This window comes from Heterocephalus glaber, unplaced genomic scaffold, assembly GCF_053883595.1.
Source record: "Heterocephalus glaber isolate CG9 unplaced genomic scaffold, H.glaber_assembly_v1.0 deba00001472, whole genome shotgun sequence".
NCBI lineage: Eukaryota > Metazoa > Chordata > Mammalia > Rodentia > Bathyergidae > Heterocephalus > Heterocephalus glaber.
In genome coordinates this window covers 11,344,183-11,359,874 of record NW_028258315.1, presented here as the reverse complement: position 1 = coordinate 11,359,874, position 15,692 = coordinate 11,344,183, and positions in this window count along the sequence as shown.

Sequence of the window (15,692 nt, the reverse complement as noted above, 5' to 3'; positions counted from 1 at the left end):
TAATGTGTGTTCTTGCTACTTTTGTCAAAAATCAGTTGACTATAGAAATTGTTCTATTTATAGGTTCTCTATTATGTTTCATTGTTCAATGTTTCTATGTCTGTCTTTATTTTAGCAACATGTTATTTTGGTTACTTTCATTTTGTGTGATATTCTGAAATCAGGTATAGCAATGACTCCTGCTTTGTTCTTTTTTTTCAGGGTAACTTTGGCAATTTGGAATCTTCTGTGGTCCCATAGAAATTTTAGTGGTGTTTTTCTATTTCTGTGAAGAATATTATTGATATTTTGATAGGAATTGCATCAAATCTGCAGATTGCTTTGGGTACCATAGACATTTTAACAATGTTAATTCTTGCAACTCATGAACATGGGATATTTTTCCATTTTTTTGGTGTATTTCCTGTTTAACTGCTTTCAGCAATGTTTCAGAATTTTCACTGTTGAAAGCACTTCCTTCCTTAGATCAATTTATTTATAGGGTTTATTTTTTGAAACTTTTGTGAATGGGATTGCTTTCTTGACTTCTTTCTCAGCAATCTTGTTATTGGTGTATACAAATGCTACTGATTTTGTGTGTGGATTTCGTATCTTCAGATCTTGCTAAGGATATAACTCACTGGTAGAATGTTTGCCTAGCATGTGTAAGAGAGACCCTGAGTTCAATCCTCAATGGTGTAAAAAGAGAAAGCAGTGCTTTGTTTCATTGATTTTTATTTTTACTCTCTTCAGCTTGTTTCTGTTCTGATCTTTATTTCTATTCTACTATTTTTCAGTTTGTGTTGTTCTTGCTTTTCTATTTCCTTGAGTTCTATCATTAGCTTATTTAAATTTTTCTTTTCTTTAGATAGGTAGGTACTTTAATTGCTATGGACTTCCTCCACAGTACTGCTTTTGCTATATCGCTAGACTTGGCTATGTTGTAGTTTTCATTTACATTTTTCAAGACATTTTAAGTTTCCCTTTTGATTTCTTCATTGAACCATTAGTCATTCAAGAGAATATTGTATAACTTTCATATATTTGTACAATTTCTGAGTTGTTGTTTTTTCTTTCTTTCTTTCTTTCTTTCTTTTTTTTCCTTTGGTACCAGGGATCGAACTTGGGACCTTGCACTTGTGAGGCAGTTGACAGAACCGCTGAGCTAAATCCCCGGCCATATCTGTACTATTTCTAAAGTTCTTCTTGATGTAGATTTTTGGTTTTATTGCACTGTGGTCAGAGAACACATATGCTGTAATTTCTAATTTCTTGAATTTATTGAGACTTATTTTATGGCTTAATATCTGGCCTACCCTGGAGAATATTCAAGTGCTGATGAGGAGTATGCATTCTGCAGCTGTTGGCTGAAATGTTTGATAAATGTCCATTCGGTCTATTTCTTGTATAGTTTAACTTTGATGTTTTTATGGCAATTTTTGTTTCTCTGAATGATCTGTCTTTTGATGAAAGAAGGTTGTTGAAATTCTCAACTACTATTATTTTACTGTGTGTCTCTCCTTTTAGATCTAATAAAGTTTACTTTAATATAATTGGGTGCTCCAGCATTGCGTACATATATATTTACAACTGCTATTTTCTCTTGTTGTATTAACCCTTTTATTATTAACTTTACCATTTAGAGTGACCCTCTTTATTCTGTTCTTCATCTTTTGTGGTTTGGTGGTTTTCCATATTGATAAGGTTTGCTCTCTTTTTCTTTCATGTATCTGCTCTACTAGTGAGTTCTGTACTTTTCACATGTTTTCATGAAGGCAGTTTGACTTCTAGTATGGTGTTCCCTTCATTACTGCAGGAAGGTGTGGAAATGCAAGCTCTACATTCAACCTCCACTGACACCTCTTGGTGTTTTAGGAGTTCCAGCTCCCCGTGAGGCCTCTACATATACCTTTTTGATTCCTATGCTGAGAGGGGTATGTGCCTTGTTACTGGTCTCCGTGTGACCTTCACTGATACTGTGATGGAGGGTTGCCTCATTGCCACTGGGTGGTGGTGACAGTCCTGAGTTCACTAGGCCTCCTCTGACAGCACCCTGATAGGAAGGAAGGGTACCTGGTACTACCACCTGATGAAGTGGAAGTGCCGACTACCATGTGGTCCACGCTGAGGTCCCAGGGGACGCACATCACTGTCCACTGAGGATGGAGTGCTGGGCTTCCCACCTGACCTTGTCTGATATCACCTTGGCAGAGAGATTGGGGGATCCCATTAAAGCTTAGTAAGTGGGGGCGGGGGCAATCTATGTTGTCAACTTCCAGTTGGCTAGTGTAGGCAAGGGTATGGCCACAGGGTTTCATTTTGTTTTGTCCTCAGTAGTGTTTGGTAGAGTTTTTATTTGTTCCTTAAAATTTTTCTCTCTCCCTAGACTGTTCCACTTCCCATCCTTTGGCTGACACGAGAGGGCTAATTTTGGTCTGTGTTTGTTGGCATTTCCAGATTTTTGGCCTCTCTAGTGCCTAGTTTGGAATATACAGGGCAAACAGAAAACCTAGAGATTTCACTCATCACCATGCCATTTTTTAGATCTTTTTTTTTTTTCTGTTGTCATAAAATGTTTTTATATTAATCTTTTTGCATCTGTATAACACATATTACCAACTCAAATTTGGGGAAATGCTATTGCTTCCACTCTTATTTAATTTTTTTTTACAACATCCTACTATATCTTCTTGCTTCCCTATATTAAAAAAGCAAAAACAAAATCCACAAAATTAGATTATCCAATGGAACTGACTAGATACTTTAAATCCATACATAATTTCTGTCTCTTTGCCTTGCTTTTAGTTTATATTACAATTGCCAAGATGGAAAGTAAAAGCATTTATTCTATAAGGACACATAGATAAAGACCTTCCAATTGGATTTAGAGGACAGCATATTTGACAACTGCAACATAATTACAAATTATATTACTTATTTTAGGTCATTGTTTTCTATGTTGCTTTTAAGTAAACTTTTAATTTTAGAACAGTTTTAGAATTATAGAAAAATTTCTAAGATAGAACAAAGGGCTCCTATTTATTCTGTACCCAGTTTCTCCTGCTGCTACATTAGTATGAGACTTCTTTTTTAAATTAGGATGATGAGGCTATCTTAAAAAAAAATTGTATTAGTACGTGTTTGCAGTGGATAACAGTTACATCCATTGTGGGCAGTTACACATGAACATAACATTCCCTTGCCCTCCCCCATCCAACTTTGAGACTTTTGTTAAAATTAACAAACTTGTATTACTTTATTACTGTAGACCAAACCGATACTTTCTTCAAATGTCCTTAACTTTTGACTAATGTCCCTTTCTGTTGTAGGATCCCATTTAGTCATCATGTTGCCTTAGTGTCCTTTTAGCTGAGGTAGTTTTTCAGATTTTCCTTGTTTCTGATGACTTTTGGCAGTCTGGAGATTTGCTGGTTAGGTGTTTTGTAGATAATCCCACAACTAGGATTTGTCTGATGTTTTTCTTGTGGTAAGACTGGGGTCATGGGTTTGAGGAGGAAAATCACAGAAGTCAAGTGCTTACCAAGGATGCATGTTATCAACTTGACTGCTGATGTTGCCTTTGGACACCTGGGTTAGATGTGCTCTCTTCTGGATATTGTTTCTGCTGCTGCCACTCTGCCATTTATTGTGTGTGTGTGTGTGTGTGTGTGTGTATTTTGCCACTATTTTATGAAAAGAATTGAAAAACATTCTGCAACATGGAAGTTTTAAGTTTTTATCATAATGTTTTACATATGCTCCCAAAATACAAATTTGTGGGCAGGGGTGGGCATGTAGTCCATAATAGTTTTCAAAATTGTTTCTTGTATAACTTTTAAAAGAGTTTAGAACAATCATATACCCCTTGCACTTTTTCATATTGACACTTAACAATTTCAATCATAGGTTTAAACCATTCTAAAGGATAAAATATCTGGCATTTTGTAGATATTGGTGTTTTATTTATTTATTTTTTTGTATTAAATTCTTTTATTGGTACATTGTAGGTACACAACACAATTACATTTCTCATGGGGAATTGTACCTTTATATAATGCATCTTGATTCTTATTTTTTCCCCATTCCTAGCCCTCCCTTCACCCCCTCCACCCTTCCCTATTTACAAAGACTTTATTTCTATTTTTTCCATTTCTCATCATTTTTCCTTTCCCTTCTTACCTTTCCCCTGCCCCTCCCACTACCCCTACCCCTTGGGACCTTTTCTTCCTATTTTGCATTATCGATTATTCATTCTAATCATTGGTACATTTTAGGTATACAATATAATGACATTCATCATTGGAAATTTGCACCTTTCCATAGTCTCTCTTGGTTCTTATTTTTCACCCTTGCCCAGCCCTCCCTTCAACCCCTCCATTCCTCCCTATTTACAAAGATTTTGTTCCTATTTTTCCATTTTCCAGCGCCTGAAAATTTAAGTAGACAAATGTGGCTAGTGGCTACCATCTTGCAAAATGTAGGCTGTAGTATGTCACAAATCCTTCCCTTAGCTCCCATTCCCGTGACTGCTACCATTGGCCAGGGCATCACCCTCTCCTGCCTGGAGCACTACAGTAGCTTCTGAAATCTTCCGCATGCTACATCACTTCTAACTCCCATTTGGCCTCTAAGTTGCCACCAATGTGATTTTTTATAAAACACAAAAATCAGGCCACCCCATGGCTAAAAAGAGAACCTAGAGTCCAGAGACTACAGTCCGCGGCTTCATCCTCTCCCTTGCCCTTAGAGCTGGTACCTTACATATATGGTAGCTTTTAAGCCTGTAAGTGTCTATTGGGACAAAAATTAACATATTTTAACTGCAAGGCATTTTGGAGAGAGCTTGTCTTAAATTATCCTAATTTGAGGGATTTAGGGTGAGATAAAGAAGGAATGTTTTTGGCATAACAAAACATAAGCATAAGCGTAAGCACACATCATGTTTATGAGGCTTGTTACATTCTGGTGACTGACTCTGCTCCCAAGCCCTCATCATCACCAATGCAGTGGTCAGAAGGAAAAGCACACTTCCGAACCCCTTTCAAAGTATCCCTCTGTGAGGCAGCCACCCTGGTTAAATGGTAAGGAAAGGACATTCTTAAACCAGAAAAGTCACATCTGTGCAACATCAGATACCATTTATCAATCCAATGAATCATTTCATTATTTCATTATTAATCCATTATTTTCCTTAGTAAAGCCTTTTCCCTTTTCTTTCCAAGGACAAAAAGGAGTACTGTTGTTAATAGCAAAGCTTATTTAAGCTTGATCTTGGCCATAAAAATCATTCTGAGTACTAGCAGTATTTTCTACTTCTCAGGGACAAGCGCACACACACACACACACGTGCTCCTGCACTTGAGTGTGTGTTTGAATACAGGAGAACCTCAGATGCACCAGCACTTTTCTCTCTTCCTCTCCTCCAACACCCTCCTGTTCTCATCTCATCACTGGTCCTTCCCACCAGACAAGAGCTCCTACCTCCTATCACAGTGTTTTTGATGGGGGATGCACTAGCTTTCTCAGCTCAGTGAACTTTCCTTTTTTCAGGGAGGAAGACTTAATTGCAAGGTTTCACATTTTCAAAGAAAAATATTTAGACTTGTAAGGATCAGCCATATTAGAGAAATGTGGCTTGCTCAAAAATGAGTGGCATAAATCCCCTGCTTTTTGCTGGCTGGGAATTCAGGAAGAAATTCTCGCTATTACCGCACTAATCCATATTTGATTTTTTTTTTTTTTCAAACAAGTGCTTAATTTACTTAGAACCCAGTTCCTAGGCTTGGTGCATGGTCAAATAAATCTGCAGTTGCATATGTTGTTCATGCACACCTTGCCGGGCAATCTCATCACTTATTTGCTGTAAAGCTGGCTACTAAATATTTCTATGCACACCAGCATTTCATTATTTTGAAACTTGCAATTATGATTCTGACTGTTCTAAATGCTTTGCCTTTCTTTATCATTAGTGATGAAGCTGTACTGTTTTAATTCTGCTCAGGCATAAAAGATGATATTATTATTATTATTATTAATTATGCTTGTCCTTCCCTTAACCAGCAAAAGAGAAAGTCACTTGTCTTATAAAGCCAGCTACAAACTGCAGGAAGTACGGTATCAGCTTCCATGGCCTGTTTATTGAGAACACACTGATAGGTGGGAGGCAATAGCACTACCTGCAATTATATACCAAGCTCTCATTTTCCACTCTGGTACATAAACATTCAAGCAATAAATCTCACTTTCTTGTGCATGTCACTAGCTTTATGCTTCAGCTCAGACAGCAAAATTTCCCAACGTGATCTCCTGCCATCCTTTAACTTTTTGTTGTGGCTGCAGAACAAAGCTAATTTTATCTTCCTCCTTCACAAAAGGCATGGTGGAAGTTCCTCCATCCCTGTTAGAAACTGGATGTGCTTACTGGCAAGCTGAAGCATAGAATGTAGCCATATATACATTTATTTCTATAGTGAATGACTTCCCTTGACACATTTTGGAGAGAGCGAACTGTTGCAGATTAATGATTTTCTCATCAATAGGACAGTGACACAAAAGACTTTTAATAAAGACGTATTTGTAAAAAAAAATCTCTGCATACTTGAAAAAAGCCAGATAAAAAAACAGTATGTATACTGTCTGAATCCATCTGAACAGAGTTCAAGACAAGTAAGAGAATCCCAGGTGTTGGAAGTAAAGAAAGTGGTTATTCTCGAGAGGACAGATGAGAAGAAGGAATCTGAGGGGTCTCTGGGAAATGATGGTGTCCTATTTTCTGATCTCAGCTATAGCAATGTGGGTGTGTTCCTTGTCAGGATAGGTTGAGCTGAATGCTTAAGATAATGGACACTTTCTGTGTGTATGGTACACTTTAATAAGAGGTTGACATATATACTAAAATATACTAAGAATGGTCTCCAAACAGGTCATCCAAATGGTAAGTATTTGAGGGTCTGGGTCTAAGAGGGCTCTCGTTAAAAGCAACAATGTTATTGCTGTACCTTTTTCCTTTACCATGTTTCATGATTATTAAACACCAAAATGTGACATGCCAAGACCAGCAGTCTCAGTTCTTTTTCTGAGAACGTAAGCCAATTGCTTGTTTCTCTGGTGCATAAACAAGGACTGAGTGTGATGAATTTTCAGCAATGCACTCCATGGCTAGCACAGCCCCAGGAGTAAACAGGAGGGTCTCTCCCCACAAGACAGCCCTTCTAAAGGACGCTCCTAGCTACGCGCCTCAGCACAACTGCTACCAAACAGTCACACCGCGGGGTAGAAAAATAAAACCCTCAAAACCCCCAAAACCCAAGTGCACCACAAAACCCAAGAGCAAGGAGTCAGAATGTATGGGTAATGATATTTACTCAGAGCCAGATTCACACCCTACTCAACTCTACAGGAATTCTCAACAGTGGGTCTTGACAACGCTGACAGTTCGGAGCCTCCTTAACCTATATTTGCAGGTGCTCTGCTTTCTGAGCTGCCTTGTTCAGTTTTGAGCTAATTGAGATGTGTTTCAGACTCAAGATAGGACATAAATGCTTTCGGTGATTCTGAAGTAAAAAGTTTTTAAACTAGGGATCCCATCAGACATCTCATGTCAGTCCCACTGTAAGCAGACACAGACATGAAAGATAAACAGTGGTTCAGCAAAGCTTCTGAGGCTGCCATTTATGAAATTAGGCTGTGCTAAAACCTCAAATATCTGAACCATTCAGGAAAGACAGAAGAACCAGAGCATTTCCTCCCGACCTTCCTTTATTTCTCCGGACATTTGTCTGTGTTTTTCTGCTGAATTGTAAAGAGGGATTTTTGAGTTAAATTGTTCTGCCCAATCAGGCTAAGTCCTGGGGAGCTGGACAATTCTCATTCAGTGGTTTCTATTATGGGCTGCTTTTGAGAATCACATTATTCCTAAAATGCTAGGGCTGCAAAATCTTTAGCTGGGTATACTTCCTTTTGAGGCATTTTAGGATTTGCAAATTTCCCTACGCTTTTTCTTCTGTAAAAGGAACTGGAGATTCTCCCATCATCGCAGGGCCTTTGCTATAAGGATGGCAGCACCGAGCCTCCGGACAAGGCTACGAGGAGCCTGCCTTGTGCTGACTTCCATGTTGTTCAAAGGAGGACTGGGAACAGCCTCTGTGATTTTAATCTGCATTTTGCTCTAGTTTTCAAATTTTTCTGGAGAGTCCCTTCAGAGGGAGATTCTCTCCCAGGAATACTGAGGGGGTGTCTCGGTATTGTAAAGTCTTAAGCTTGCCTCTAGGAGTGTCTGAGTAGAAGCTCAGAGATTTCTAGGCAAATGACTGGGCCATATTTTTGTAGGATTGGAAGGAGGGTGATAAAGCAAATCCATTTACCAGGGAGACAGAAGTTCAGTTGGCTCTCCATATCTGAGGGCTCTGTACCCACAGATTCAATCAGCCATAGATGGAAAATATTTGAAAAAATTGCAATTACACAAAACAGACATTTTTTCTTGTCATTATTCTTAAACCGTGTGATATACCAATTGTTCACATCACATTAAGTATTATAAGTCATCTAGAGATGATTTAAAGAGATGTGAGAATGTACACAGGTTATATACAAATACTACGTAATCTTATATTTAAAAAAAGCCTGAGCACCCGTGGACTTTGGTGTCCCACTCCCCATGAGTACTAAGAGAGGACTGCATTTCTTAGCAAAGCAAGGACTAGGCCACAGAACTGTTGGTTCCCGTTGCAGAGATGTTGTAACCCCACCTCTTCAGGCGCTTACTCCTGCAAAACCAACCTGCATCGATCTTCTGGACGGTGGAGTAAGTGAGCCACAAGATCACAAGGATAGCTGGGGCGATGAGGGTGGAGGTAGCGTTTTACAGCATCTTGGCATTTTTCCTGCCAGTGTCTTGCAAAGATTCCTTATTGAGTGGGCAGAAACATGAAGACCCAGGAGATGAATTCTTTGCTGCAATGCCTCCACGTTGGTTTCCTGGTGTTGCTTTATCCATATGACGCTGAGGATATGTCCTACACACACAGCCTTTAATACGGGTAAAGCACCAATTAAAAGCAAAGGAGCGGCACCGCGAGAGACAGGTTTTGAGCTGCAGCGCAGTCTGAGGTCCAACTCATCTGTGTTGCCTCTGAAAGGTGTGATTTGACTTTGATGCTACAGCGGTAGTTTCCACCAAGGAAAGAAAACTTCAAGGTCTATGCGGAGGGGAAAATAATTGCATGTGTATCTGGGATTGTTTCCTCCAGAAAAAGAAGGAGGAAGTGATGACTGTGATGTGAAATGAGTTTGGAGACTGGCCACCTGCACAAGACAGTAATGGGGCCAACCAAGTAAGTACAGAAAGGCGCGCACAGCGGAAGGATTTGGCTTTTCCGGTCCATCCAAGCTATTGTGTTGTGATTGGAACTTTGAGCCTTTGCTTGCTTGTAATTAGACTGTTTATTAACTATTCATTGGACCCATTTAATATCTTATGTAATTTACCCTGTTAGATAAAAGGTAAATTAAGCATTGGCTGCAAATGAAATGAATTTTTCTTTGCTTCTCTTTTCTTTTTTTGGTATGGTAATGCTGATCAAACTCAGAGCTTTGTGTATGGAGCACTCTACCACGAGCTACAACCCCAGCACTTTTCATCTTATTTTGAGACAGGGTCTTGCTAAATTGACCTCAAATATTGTTCTCTTTCTACTTCAGCTTCCGAAGTGGTCGCTGGGATCACCACTCACACCCACTATGAAATGACTTTTGTTTGAAGCTAACCCAAAACCTCTCAGCACATCTCAGCAAAAAACCAAAACAACAACAACAACAAAAACCCCCAGTGTCCTCATAAAGACCTACAAATGGCATATGATGTGGCCTCATACCCTCGCTTGCTGTAGTGTCCCATGATCACTCTGTATGGCAGTCACGGCCTTCTTCCAGGCCCTGAATGCCCAGCACACCCTTGCCTGAGGGCCTTACATGTCTAAGCAGTTAAACCTGTACACCCCACCCCATAATTAAGTCAATTTGACTTGAGTAATAACTGCCAAGCAGAGGAGTAAATTTCTAGGCGTGTCTGGGGGTGACTGTCATGCAGGCCAACAAAATGAGCAGGGAAGACCTCTTCTGGGTGTGAATGGCTTGTAGTCTGGGTGTAGAGAAGAAGAAAGAAGGAAGTGCTCTGTGCTGGAAGAGCTACAGTCTTCACCATTGCCTTTGGAGATCAGTCTCCAGTTCTGGCAGCGAACAGTCCAGACTCACTCTGGTGACTCTGTGGTGAGCTTTCAGGCCTTCGCCCTTCAGCTGCTACTGGATCCTGCAGCTCTTTAGTGTGCAGGTGGCCACTGTGCGTTCTTCTGCTTCTGACCCTGAGTCAGACCCTGTGGACTCTTCCGCCTCTGATCTGGTGAGCTACCTAATCAATCCCACTGCATTATTAGACATACATCTTCTATTGACTCTGTTCCTCTAAAGAATCCCAGCTAAAACAACGTTTTTCAATTCCTTCCTCACAAGGCACCTCAAAGAGACCTAACTCCTCCCCATTTGGAAGGTGGCCCTTCTGGAGCCCCATCCCACCTGGCCATGGTCAAGCATTGGTCATGCATTGATCTCTGTGACCTCTCAGGTGATTCTCTAGTGCTCATTCTATACCCTGAAAAATGAGAATGCTTAGTCATTATGTTTGCCTTAAATTGTTGACTTTTTCTGTCACTAGAATTTAAGCTGTCAAAGATCATGGGTTTTGTTTTCTCTGATTCTCTGCAGAATCTAGAATGGGATCCAACACAAAGACATGGATCTGCGTATACTTGCTGAGTGAATGCACAAATGTAATTTTAGCTAAGAACAGAGCAATATAATCAATCAAAATAATAATATAATCAATATATAATCAAAACAATCTAAATGTTGTTTGCTGATTGAACAAATTTTTGTTTTATATTTGTTGGGCAATGAGAAGAGGAGGGAAAAGTAATGGTAATGGAAGAGAACAAAACTTTAAGCTATTATAATGGAAAGTCAGTTATAATGCCTAAAATTGATAAATTGAGAAATCACAGAAAAAGTGTTATTTAGAAATGTTAATGTAAATAGCAGGAGATGTGATAAAAAAGTTGAAAATAATGTCACTAGGAGTGTGGGTAAATATTGAGGTAGAGACTGATGTTTTCCATTATAAAATATATTTCTATTTGTGTATAGGTCTTTGGTTAAAAAAACTGAAGAATGGAAATGTTTCCTATAAGCATCTTTTTCAAACAGTGATACATTTCCCTCCAAATTATTTTTAATTTTTATTCTTGAAGAACACTTTCAGATAATCAGTATCATTTATTCTATGAAATATGAAATTAGATATCATGAAGTATTAAAAGCACTAGATTATTTAAAATTATTAGATTGTTTTAAGAACAACTCTTAGAGTATGCTTAACTATTTTCAATGTGGGCTGGATGTTTAGATTTTTAAATAATGTATTTTTGGGAAAACATTTCAATTTGCTGTTGTTAACATCAAGACAAGGAACATGCCTTAAAGGAAAACAAATAAATGAGCTCAGGAAATGTAAGGATTGTCTTTTGGCTGGAAGTTACAATGTCATTTAGGTGAGTCAATAACTCATTTTGGATATGGCTCTTTATGTCATGAATGAATTTTAAAATAAAACAAATGATAGTGAAAAGAAAACAAAGTCACCAATATGTATGTAAAAAATACAAATTATATATATACATATATTCTGTTTCTATTTTATTGATTGCAAGTACAGAAGGCTAAGCCCAAAATTCCATCTCCCAGAATGTCTCTCTGCACCGTGAAATGACCTTGAAATACTCACCTGAAATTTCTAATTACTGAGGAGTGAACTTTGCTCATGCTCCCAGAATATGGAGTCACTTAAATAGCACACTGGCATATGCTGAGTCATTGTAACGATTATTGAGCCATAGTGTTGACCTTCCAAGGAACATTATATATTTGCACATTCATAATCATTCCTGTATTGGTGTGTTGAGATAGTTTGATTCCTTTTAAATATTAGGGTAAACATTCACATATATGTGTATAGATACATAGGATGATTATAAAAATAGTAGAATATATGCATGTATATATATATATATGTACATGAATATATTAGTTTTAGTTGTTACCTAGCAATTGATTTGCATGTAATATAACTTTTAATCCAATCAGACTGTGAATATAATTAGCAGATGAACATAACAGAGGATGTAAAGTATTTAAGATAAATTATTTGCGATGATTTCAAAAGGTAATTACACTTTATTTCCTCATAGAATGAACTTTTTTAAAAAAACTTCAAAATACATGAGGAAGTATCCTGGGTATGATAGCACACACTTGTAATCGGATTACTCTAGGAGGCTAGAGCCTGATTGCAACTTTTATCCCAGACTGGCCAAGTTTATGATTTAGGGAAATCCTCCTTAAAAAGAGGCTGAAGCTGTAGCTCAGAGTAAAGGCCCTGGGTTCAATCCCCAGTACTGCAAAGAGAGAGAGAAAAAAGATGTCTGAAATATAGCCTTGTGCTCACTCCTATCATAACATGCATTACCTGGTACAGTATTCTAATGGTCTCCTCTCAGTGCCTGACTCATAAATATCATTTAATTGTGAAAAGGAAGGAGTGAAAGAGGGAGTGCAGAGGGAGGGAGGGAAGGAAGAAGAAATGGAAGGGAGGAAGGAAAGCATACGGCAGGGGGAGATCCACAAAATGAACGGTTTGAGTGTCTTGTTAATATGAGATAAGAGTCACATGTTTAATACAAAACATAAAACTACTACCTTCTGTCACTTTGGGGCAGTGAATGGTTGAGCTGTAAGGTTAAGTAGAAAAGTCAAGCAAAAAACAGATCATGTTTTTCTGGAGACTTACATGGTGACCTCTGCCTCCAACAACGAAGACACAGAAAATTGACCAGAATGATCCAGGGAAGTTCCCAGCGGTCCCTAAAAAAGACTGCAGATGAGATCTGGAGGGACAGTTGAAAGTATACTCTCTATCTGTTGGGCATAGGTTGGTGGGATCTTGGGCACCAAGCAGTCTGATCTGGCATAGTGTGGACACGATGCACCGAAAAGGTTCCCTGAGTTTTATGATCTCAGATGGGAATGTCCTCCTCAACATTACTGTTGTTGGACAGGATCTACCAAGAGTGACCCTGTCTGGGACTTTCTATGTGAAGATGTATCCATTCTGAATCAGATGTGTGAAAAGTCCATGGAGTCTTCCAGAGCATGGGAAGACATGGGCAGTTTTCACGGTCCAAGGAAGGTACACCCTGGGCCCCAAAGGCCAGGCAGAAAGTGAGGAAAGGCCAAGCTCAAATTTCTGCAATAACACAGCTTTGGGATCCCAGCAGGTGACACGTGTGAGAACAAAGAGAATCAAAACCAAGACGCCAGCATGAGTCCTGTTGACCCCGTGCGTCTTCCCTGGTCTAGTGGTCATAAGATGTGGCCATCTGGGGAGGCAGAGAGGACCCTTGGCCAGTATCGAGGATGGAGAGTGCCAAGGGGAAGCTCTTCTGAAAGCTAAATCAACAGGATCATCTTCCAAGTGGAAAGTGGGAAGGTACAGAACCGTGAGGAAATCCAGTGGCTCTTTCAGGTGTATAAACTTTTTCACTCTGTGGCTCCCTCCAGGGCAAGTTGGAGATGGGCTGCTGACCCTTTCTTTCATAGTGGTGATCAAGCTGATCCAGACAGACCCAAGTCTTCAGGACAGTTCTCATGCCTTGTACTTGAAAGTAGGAACTTTTCCTCCCACTCATGGGAGGCCACATTTACTGCATTCCTTCAACCCTTTTATAGGATGTATGATGACACCTCATGGTGCCGGACAAATCCCACTGTAGCAAGTGGTTTGAAAATGACCCTGGAATTTGGTTGCATTAAATAAGGCTGAAGATCAAGACTCTTACTGTGATGATGACATGTATCCTAATGCTGTGTGACTTGGGTTCACATTGGGGATTAGGCAGAGGAAGCTTGAGGAGATGATGTTTCTGCCATCCTTCACTAAACATGGCTGGGTTTAGCTTTATTCTTCTTGCCTTTGAGACTGGCATTTTGGCTTTAGGTCAGGTTTTCTCCCCAGTTTCTCAGCATTAGCCCCACACTGCAGAGTTTGATTTGCAAATATTGAGAGGGAATGCTGAAATGCAAACAAAATATCTCAACGATTAAATGTCAGAATGTGGTTTGCTTCCTGAAACTCAGGGAAGGGAGCCAGAGACCCAGGCTCCATGCCCAGGTCTTCCACTGACATCTGGGGTGACCTTGGGGAAAATAATTTGTTTCCTGCCCTATAGGCTGTGACACTTCAGGGCACTAAAACACATCCTTGCAGTTTGTAGGCCCCCTATAGATGGTGTGTGTGTGTGTGTGTGTGTGTGTGTGTGTGTGTGTGGTGCTAGGGATGGAACCCAGGGTCTTGTACCTGTTAGGCAAGTGCTGAACAACAGAGCTACATCTCTAGCCCTTTTTAGTTTTCATTTTGAGAAAGGATCTCACTAATTTTCTTGGGCTGGCTTGACTTTGCAATTCTTCTGCTTCTGCCTTTCGAGTGACTGCGATTGCAGGTGTATGCCACCATGCCCAGCTCCTTGTGCGTTTTTTTTCCGGTACTGGGGATTGGACTCAAGACCTTGTGTTTGCCAGGCAGGTGTGGCACCACTGAGCCAAATCCCTGGCCCTCCTTGCGCATTTTTGACCAGTGATGAGCTGCATGGAGTTCTTCTTGCTTTTTGGGGGGTCTATTCATGTACATGAGCACCTGAGACCTCTTGCAGGATAAAATGCTAACAAAGAGTTCTAGATAATAACCAGTTCTGGTATCAAGGGCACCAGTAACAGCATCATCTCCCAGAAGGAAAAGCAATGATTGAACACATGTAATACTTCTTGGATATATCATTGTTAACCAATTTATAAGAAAATCTACTTTTCCCTTAAAATATGCCAAGCATGCCTATGGCACATAAAAAGCACCATTTCTCCGTCTCTTATAGCATCATGTAGTGAGTTGGACAAAAATTTGGACCAGAGTTAGATTGCTTTACTTCAGCAGGTTGTTTAACTTCTCTTTGCCTCAGTTTCCTCTTTGATAAAACTGTGCTCATCTCCTGCGCTTGCTGGGAGAGCAAAGAAGTTCATACTTATAAAGTGCTTGAAGTGGTGCCTGACATTCAGGCGGCGTTTGATAAATGCTGGTCCTGATTGTTGTTGTTCTTATTGCCCCTTGTTGTTCTTGTTTAGCCCTAGGAAAGAGTGCAGGCCACCAAATGCAGAAAACAGAGGAACTCGTTGTCCAATGTAGGTGGAATAAGAAAGTTGGTTACACAAAAGAAGAAGTGTAGCTTTAATTCAGAAGAAGCTTGGAAGAGCTAATAGATCTTGACCAGTCAATGGAGCAGGAATTCGTGGTTTAGATGCCCCCTGGAATCGTATGGACAGTATTAAATATTTCACAGTGTGACTGAGTTTTATACTCAATACAGCACATGTCTCCTGCATGGTGAAAGCAGGAGACAGCTTTGATCAGAAGATAATGTCATTCAGAATGGAGAAGCAACCAAGCAAAGTGGTCCCTTAGATGCAGCATTCCACTATACAGACATGGCTTACATAGCTGTGTCTGCCAAAGGCAAGTGTGCAGGAGGCTCCAGGTAGGTGAGGGTTGATTGCAG